The 8,121-nt window shown below is 48.1% G+C and overlaps 1 non-coding gene across 1 annotated transcript; it reads left to right on the forward strand.

The window, feature by feature from the left end:
• Positions 1-376: 376 nt before the first annotated feature.
• TRNAL-UAA (transfer RNA leucine (anticodon UAA)) lies at positions 377-459 on the forward strand. Its single transcript has one exon. It is a non-coding gene; the product is annotated as a tRNA-Leu (tRNA).
• Positions 460-8,121: the final 7,662 nt, after the last annotated feature.

Here is an 8,121-nt window from a genome sequence, read left to right on the forward strand (position 1 = left end):
GGTACCTGGGGTGCAAAGCCGGGGTTTTAACTGTGTGTTGTGTCTGGCTGAGAGCTGCCAGGCTGCCAGAGCTGCTCCCTCCCCCTGAGGACCCAGTGGGGTCAGGAGGGACCTGCCAAAGATGTCCCTCCTGCACCAGGGTACGTGTCAGCATCACCAGCAGTGACTGTGYTCCTTGCACGAGGATCCAGGGAGGCACACAGGGCTCTGCCATCCTTCATGGCCACGAGACCTCCTGTCCCCCAGTGAGGGGTTCCATCAGCTGCTGGGGACAGTACAGAAAGCAGTGAGGAGGGAATGGTGTCCCTGGGCTTGGGACGTGTCTGGGGCTGGCACCCCGAGGGTATCAGGGAGGAGCTGGGGGAGCCCAGAGCCCACCAGGATGGCCGAGTGGTGAAGGCGTTGGACTTAAGATCCAATGGGCGCATGCCCACGTGGGTTCGAACCCCACTTCTGGTAGCAGCTTCCTTTTCCACCGCTCCAGAGCTCCCAGCCAGCTTTTGGAGCATCCCTTCAGAGCAGGGATGGGATCTCTGTGCCTGGGGAGCTGAGGCCATTCCATGCTCCAGCAGGAGGACCCYGGTGGGACTGGGGCTCGCTGTCCTCCAGGCTGAGTGTGTACACAGACACAAGGCAGTCCCTCTGGCACACAGACTGTGTGTGGATCTCATCTTTCATGCAGGGAGCGCTGAGACCGTCGTAGGCTTCAATCCCACTTGCTCCCAAAATAGCAACTTGTTTTTCCCATGGCAGAAATAGAAAAACCTGACTACCCAGAAGGGGGGAAAAAAGGTGTTGAGTGCTAAATAGTTTGGGCAAGTCAAAAGTGGAAGCCAGTGTGAACGAGTGGGTTCAAGGTGACAGGTTTGGGGTTTGTGGAGATCATTCCTATTACCAGCCCCGCCCCACGACTCCAGACCCATTGCAGACTCCCCCAAAGCAACATTTGGCACTCTCTGAGGGGATTTGGCAGTGTCACAACCCCCCTGGAGGAAGCCAGCATGGCATCTAGGGGCTCCTCATGCTGCTGGTTAGATTTGGGAAATGCACAAGGAGCTGAGAGCTGCTCCTCTGTTGCACAGCATCACCATGGTCTGTGTAGGGTCAATGCCTACAAATGCTCACGAGATTTCTGTTCCCTTCCTCGTGTGCATGGGTGGGCTGCAGACATTTTCCCCCACTGAGGGTTGGACTGCTGGACTCGCAGCGACGCTGTCAGGATTTCATTTGGCTGCTTTGCTCCAGCCCGAGGCCAATCGGAAATGTCCTACTGCTGGGACATGATTTGAAGTGATGGTGTTAATTTGGTTAATTAGGATTCCTGGGTAGCGTGTGCTTCTTGCAAATCAGCTTACCATTGTCGTATCGCTGCAAAGAGTTATTTGCTGGTGCATGGGGTTATGTATGAATTTATGATTATGATGTAGGACCATTAATTTCATGTTTGTGGCAGATGATACAGCTCAATTAAAAGTTGCACGTTAAGATCTTTCTCTCTCTCTGATACGTGAGAATCAGGTAGTGGCCTTCAGGAAGGTTTATAGGGACTGCATGAGTGGCCATATAACAAATGGGGCAAGACCCAGAGGAGAGGACAGGGGAGGAACTGCTCTGCTCCTCTCCCAATTGATCAGTGCTGAGAGGGAAATTCTGTTCTATCTGCTGGAGTTGGCTTGTAGCAACGAACCTCAGTCATTAAGTGACACAAAGAATGACAAACACATCTCTGAGATATCCCTGGGGGTCTCAGCAGCGCTCGGGGTCAGGTCCTTTGCCTCTGATGGCTGGAGTCAGACTCCTGTCTACTTCGTGTGTCAAAGGCATTTGGTGGCCTCTGGTGAGTTCAAAGCTGAAATCTCCTCATTTGAGCTTCTCAGTTGATCCATATTCTCACAAAGCTTGTGTTTTTACTGCCCCAGGGGGATGGATTCTGTGTGTTTCAGATCCCTCGAGGGTGTTTATCCATTTTGCAAAGCTACTGGGCASACAGAGCATCATCTGAGGGCACCAGGAGCTGAATTAACAGCTTTTGTATGGCAGAGCCCACAGGAGTTGTAGGGATGGCTGRGGCCAAATGCTAATTTGAGTCAGGACCCCTCTAAGAGCCTGGGGCTGGAGATTTGGGGACTGAAACAGCAATAAATCCAGTGGGCAGGGTAGGGGAAAGCTGTGGGGACAGATAAGTGAGCTGCCTTATACCAGGGCTCAGCTCTCCCCCTTCTCACCCCTCATCCTCCAAGGGTCTGACAGAGCTAAAAAAAGAGAAGCTTGTCCAAAAGCCATTTCCATGTATCATATTTATTAAGACGGTTACTGCAGGTTAAATATCAATAGTTTATTGCAAATATATTTATTATARATTAACTATGCAGTATCTGCATCAGTTATTTTGTGGTTAAAAGTAAGCCTCGGTGAAAGGTTTTTAATAATGAATTTGTGTTGAAGTAGTGTATAATCAGTATCTTTAGCAATCTTACTCTCAATTTCACATGACAGCTTTATGTTCAATAAATACCCAGAGATTATTAAAAACATATTTATCAAAGATTAAGGGTGATGAAATAGATACAAATCTAAGCTGTTAAGCTCAATACACATAGTTATAATAATCAATTCCTATATTAAACCACAATAATGGCCTTGTTTAATCTAAATGAAATGGTTTTTTTGGATCTTTGTAAGTCTGTCTTTTGCTGTGTGGTCCTGCTTGTGGGTCTTAGATTAGATCCTGGGACATTTGGACTTCAAATAAATCAAGTACTTRGGTAAAACCAAAACAGTCTGAGAATAACAGAGGCTGTTTAGGGAACAGGGAGCCAGATCGTCAAGGGATGTAGGTCAAAGCCAGTCCACAGRCACCAGAGCAGCTAGTCTGGCTTGCCCCCACTCTGTATCCCAGAGAAACCCCAAATCCCGTTTATCCTGCAGTTCATACCACCCCCTCCCTCCCACCACCCCATTTTCAGGAYTGGGGATGTGGAGCAGCAGCTCTCCATTTTACAATCACAGACGCACCCACGCTGTTTTGGATACTGAAAGCTGCCGCCTGCCTTGTATCCTGTTATTACCTAGCACTTGGAGGCAGAGTGCTAAAATGAGCTAACTGTTTAGGAGATAAACAAAATGTAATTGTTTTAGTGCTGTAATGCTGCTGTTSTAATTGCTGGCTGCTGGGTAASRAGAGCTGGTACCAGTGCCTCTGCCTGTCCCTCTGATTGCTCTGCCTGCACTGGCCTGCAGGTGCTGTGAGCTCTGTCCCAAACACTCCCTGTGAAAAGTTTCATGGGATGTCTGGGTGCACTGCAGAGTATCAGTGGCCTTTAGACCACGGGAGGGTTTAGATCCCTGAGTCCTTCCAACAGCAGGCTGGAAACCCCACAAGGCATCCCCCAGCTGGTCTGGATCCAGTGACCCATCCCAAAATTGGTGATGGTTTAATCTTATGTTTGAACTTGTGCTGGTACATCAGTGGAGCTGTGTCAAATCCAGATGAGGATGAAAATCATAGGAACCCAAATTTGAGGGGAACCCTATGTGTCTGAAACATAAGCTGTGCTGTGACACAAGAGGGCTGTGGGGTTGTCTTTGTATATTGAGAGCCCCTTGTGATTGCAGGATCTCAGAAAACAGTCTGAGGGGGACAGACAATTCCTTGACTGCTGCTCAGCAGCGGCTCAAGCACAGAATGATTTTTCATCACCCAGCTGTCTATTGATTTCCTTTCTTTAGCTGTTTAAAAACCAGGCTCAGGTGCTGCTTCAAGGGATGCTACTTCCCCATGTTAGATGCTGTGGAGCAGCTCTGTAGGATCAGGTGTGTGCATGGGGCTGCCAAGGAATCCTGCAAAAGCAGCACAGTCAGGAGATGATGARGGCAGCTGGGCAGCCTTTCAGAGATGGACAAAGCTATTGGAGAGATGATGGCTGAAAAGAAGTAGGGAGCTTCTGACCCTTGGCAGGTACCTGGTATATGAAGATAAAGGTGTTTATTTGTACATCTCTCTCTACACATATCTCCTGGTCTGAGAATCCCATCTGTGCTTGTGGCACCAGGATATGGTGCAAGTGTCTGCTGTGAGGGCTGTGTTTGACTCCAAAGATGGCCCTCATGACCAGGAAAATCTCCCTGTACTTAGCTGGGTGAGGACAGAGCTGAGTCCACRGGATGCTGTGGGGATCCATCACCATACTTTGGCAAAGTCTGGTCTGTGGGATGGTTTCCAGTGATCATCTGTGTCAGGAGCCCCTGGCTCCACTTTTGAGCCCATCTGTGACCTGATCGCCTTCAAGGCTCTGCGTGTCCCCAGTGCAATCTCTGTGAACATCAGAGAGGTTATTTCTGTTTGTGCCCCGAATGAATTTGTCTCCTGCATTTGTTCCTCATCCAAACACTCCCAGTGGAGGATGCTGAGCTGGCAGGAGGGAGTTTCACATCTCAGCAGTGGGCTGCAATTACAGAGGTGGCCAGAGAAAAAAGACAAGCAGGCACGCACTGCTGCCTTTAATAGAAGGCAATGATTCTTGTGGGCTCCAGAGTAATAGGAGAGATCTGGTTTTAATAAATTAGCAGCCTACAAGTAACAATCTCAAACAGTCAAACACTGGAATGAAGGTGTGCACCATGAAATGTATTCTGGAGCCGACTAGGGGGTGGCAAAGACAATTCTTGAGCAGCGGAGAAAGCAAAAATATAAGAAAAATTCCCCAGGGAGCGTAGGAGAGCTCTTCTTCCCCTCTCATTTCTATTGTTCATGCATGTGGAAGCCTCATCTTGCTCCTCATCACCCCTCCTGATTTCCTCCCAGGGGCCTGATTTGGAGCCTCCCWGAGCTCATTCARGTCTCCATCATCATGATCACCCTTGTGCCTGCTCTCACTAATGTAGGTAAGGAAATTCCCATGATGAGGAGGGGATGGCTGGTGGGAGACATGGGAATAGCTGTGAGTAGTGAGGATAGCTAGRAGCTGAGGAGGGGAACAAATAAGTATGAAATAAAACTGTTAATSTCCCTGTCTAATATTAATAGCCTGTATGGAATTCTCTTTGCCATAGAATTCAATTTATTTCCATTTAAAGGCTGTTCTTCTCAATCAATGCAGCTAATAAATAGCTGCTGATGGCCATGACCCCCTGGGCTGAGGGAAGAATTTATCTTCTGAGCCAATTAAAGGAATTGAACAATTCCTTTTAATAACAGTATGGGATTTTAATACAAGGGAAAAAATCCACAACACCCACAAACCCAACAGGAGATTGAAAGAAATCCTCYGCCTGAGCCTTGCAGGAAAAGGTCAGGTGGGCTGTGCCAGGGTCAGGATTAGATGCTTTAACTTGTCTTGTGAAACTGGAAGGAGAAATGCAGCATTTCCTGTGAAAGCACAGCAATGCTTTTCTTTTCTGGGTCTTAAGAAAAAGAAATAAACCAACCAAAAAGCATAATGGCAAATGATGCTCCTTGTTTACAGAGTGTACAGGTTTTGGAGGGATCAGTGAGTCTCTCTAGCATGGTAGGAGAGAAGGACAGGTGGGTCCAGCTGTGGTAGCTCTTGCACTGGACAGGASACCCCAAGGGCAGCAGAGCCTTTCACCTCAGGCACTTCCACACCACGGGGGTAACACAGGGCTGGCCTCTCCACAGCTTTGCTTCTGAGACTCCCATTACTTTTTTTAATGGCAAACATCCTCGCTGATGGAGTTCATCTTGTGGGATCATCCTGTGAGGCACGTGGGTTCCCAGAGCTGGTGTTGGAGCCAGTGCTCGGTCAGGAGAGCGCTCGTGCCTTGTAAGACAGGCAGGTGTGGAGCAGGTGGCGAGGGGAGCAGAACAGACACCTATTGAGTTTTCACAAAGCCACATAACCCCAAATGGCAGTGGGTCTTCTCCACTCCATCACTCTCCTGTCAATGAAATCTCATGGTTCCYGTTGGCATCGGATGAGAGCATCTGTCAGCCACACAAACCTCCTCTGAACGCTCCCGTGCCGTGGGGAAGTCTCTTATCTCCATTTTACAGATGGCGAGCAGAGGCACAGAGAGGTTAATTGACTTGCCCAAAGTCTGCACAGGAGGTCTATAAGTGACGCCAGGTCCCTTGAATCCCTGTYTTCTAATCATAAGATCATCCATCTTCATCCTCTTGCCCCTCAGGATTCCCCAGCATCTGTGAGAGCTTAGGCACTCGTGTTGGCAAACTGCAGGTGGAGACAGAGCTGGGAGATGGGCATTTCCAGAAATGGCTTCTCAACCCGGTGTCCCAACAGAAAATCAGTTTTGACCTCAAAATCTTAGAGTTTTTTTAAACTCTAGTCTGCTCTGGGAACTGTGAGATAAATGTGCTTGAATGTTTGCTGCTTGGGGAGGCATTTCAGAGATTCTAAAGAAAAAGGACATTTTTTGCTTTGATAGAGAAAGGACCTTTTCCTAGGTTTTAATGCACTGTCCACATCAGGATGATAAACAGATTGAGCCCACAGATAAAAAACAAACAGTGATMTCTGTTTTCAAGTGGTCACCTCATAATAGACCCCCACTGGACTCTGGAGATTTTTCCTTGACAGCCATTCCCCACCTTTTTGAGCTGGTCTGTTCATGCAGGGCCTTTGAGAAATGTGGCAGGGTGTGAACATTTCCATCACAATGTCTCCTGTTTCAGAAGTGTGAATGGAAGAGGTGCAGAGTCCTGAGTGAGCCATTGAGGAACATGGAGCATGTGTTCAGTTCTCTCTGTGACTGGGAAGGAGATCACAACTCTAAATCTGCCTCGTGCAATTTTYAGCCTTTCTGCAACATCCCTGTTCTTCTTTCTCTCTCACTTTCATTTTTTATTAATTACCTGGTGACAACTTTCCCAGAGGATTTTATTTTCCCATTAATTATTAGAARGGCTACAGGGGAAACGTTGAGCTGTTGGAGAGCTCACTTTAGGAACATCAGGTGGGAGCGTTTCCTAATGCCTACACGTGTATCTTTTTGTCATTCTCCTTGCACAGAAGGCTGAAAGACCTGCCTGGGATGCACAAGAACTTTTTTTTTTTTTTTATTGCAGTATGGCACGCTGAGCAAGGAAACTTTATTTAAGTGCTGGTTTGTTGGCCCTGGAGACCGACATACTGCTCGTGCAGAATCGATCAGCGTGCTCTGTGTATGATTTATTGTCATGTCCTGTGTGTAGGGGAATTCACAGACAGAAAGCAGTGTCAGCCTAAGACTGTTGCACTTGCATCACTGTTTTCCACAGCTGAGGGTGTAGRTACAGCAAGAGAAGGATTAATGCCKGGCTGAAATCTCGGGTCCAAGTGGTGACTGCTCCCAGTGCAGATGAATAATGAAGGTGGAGGATGAACATCTGCTTTTTCTCTCCTGCTAAAGCCATGGCTTTTATAGTTGTACCTTCTACAGTCCCCACAGTGCACTGWGATTCATGGGAATGTCTTGAGAGAAAGCCATGAAGCTCAGTTTAAACTGAGAACTCCTTGGTGTGGCACCTCTGAGCACCACAGGCATTCAACCTTTGTTTGATAGAATAGAAGCTGATATTTTCATGATGGTGATCTGGGAACCTGCTCCTGCAGGTTACTGGAGGTTACTGAATACTGCTGTTTCTAGGATTTCTCAATTTCAGCACATCTGTATAATTGGAAGGGTGTTCTCCATACATGAACAAGCTTTGGAACAAGCCCAGAACAGACTGAATTTCCTTCAGAAAAATCTGATAAGACTTACAGCATYCTACATGTGCTCRTAGGAGATCTTGGKGARCACAGCCTTAAAGGTGTGTGRGGACACGGAGCAGAGCTCAGCATCRCCCGCTCCCTTYGGGAATCTGCAAAGATAAWGGGTTTCTGGGCTTTAATTTGAGGGCTTTGAGTCACACTGATGGTTGGTAGCAGCACTCCCATGCTCACTCTGTCCTCTGTTCCACTCCTGACTGTGGACACGGCCATCCCTGCTCCAGCCCAGAGCGGTGCCTCCACCAGGGCTGCTCTGGAGGGCTCTGCTCAGCCCTTGCACGGCGATGGCTCCTCATTGCACATCAGCTCCCGTGCCACTGTACAGCATCGTTTCTATGGTTACCCACCACCCTCCGGATCCCACAGAGCATGGAAAGAGGCAGGATGGCAT

This window comes from Malurus melanocephalus, unplaced genomic scaffold (assembly GCF_030028575.1).
Source record: "Malurus melanocephalus ecotype Western Australia unplaced genomic scaffold, MMel_1.1 scaffold_24, whole genome shotgun sequence".
Taxonomy (NCBI): domain Eukaryota; kingdom Metazoa; phylum Chordata; class Aves; order Passeriformes; family Maluridae; genus Malurus; species Malurus melanocephalus.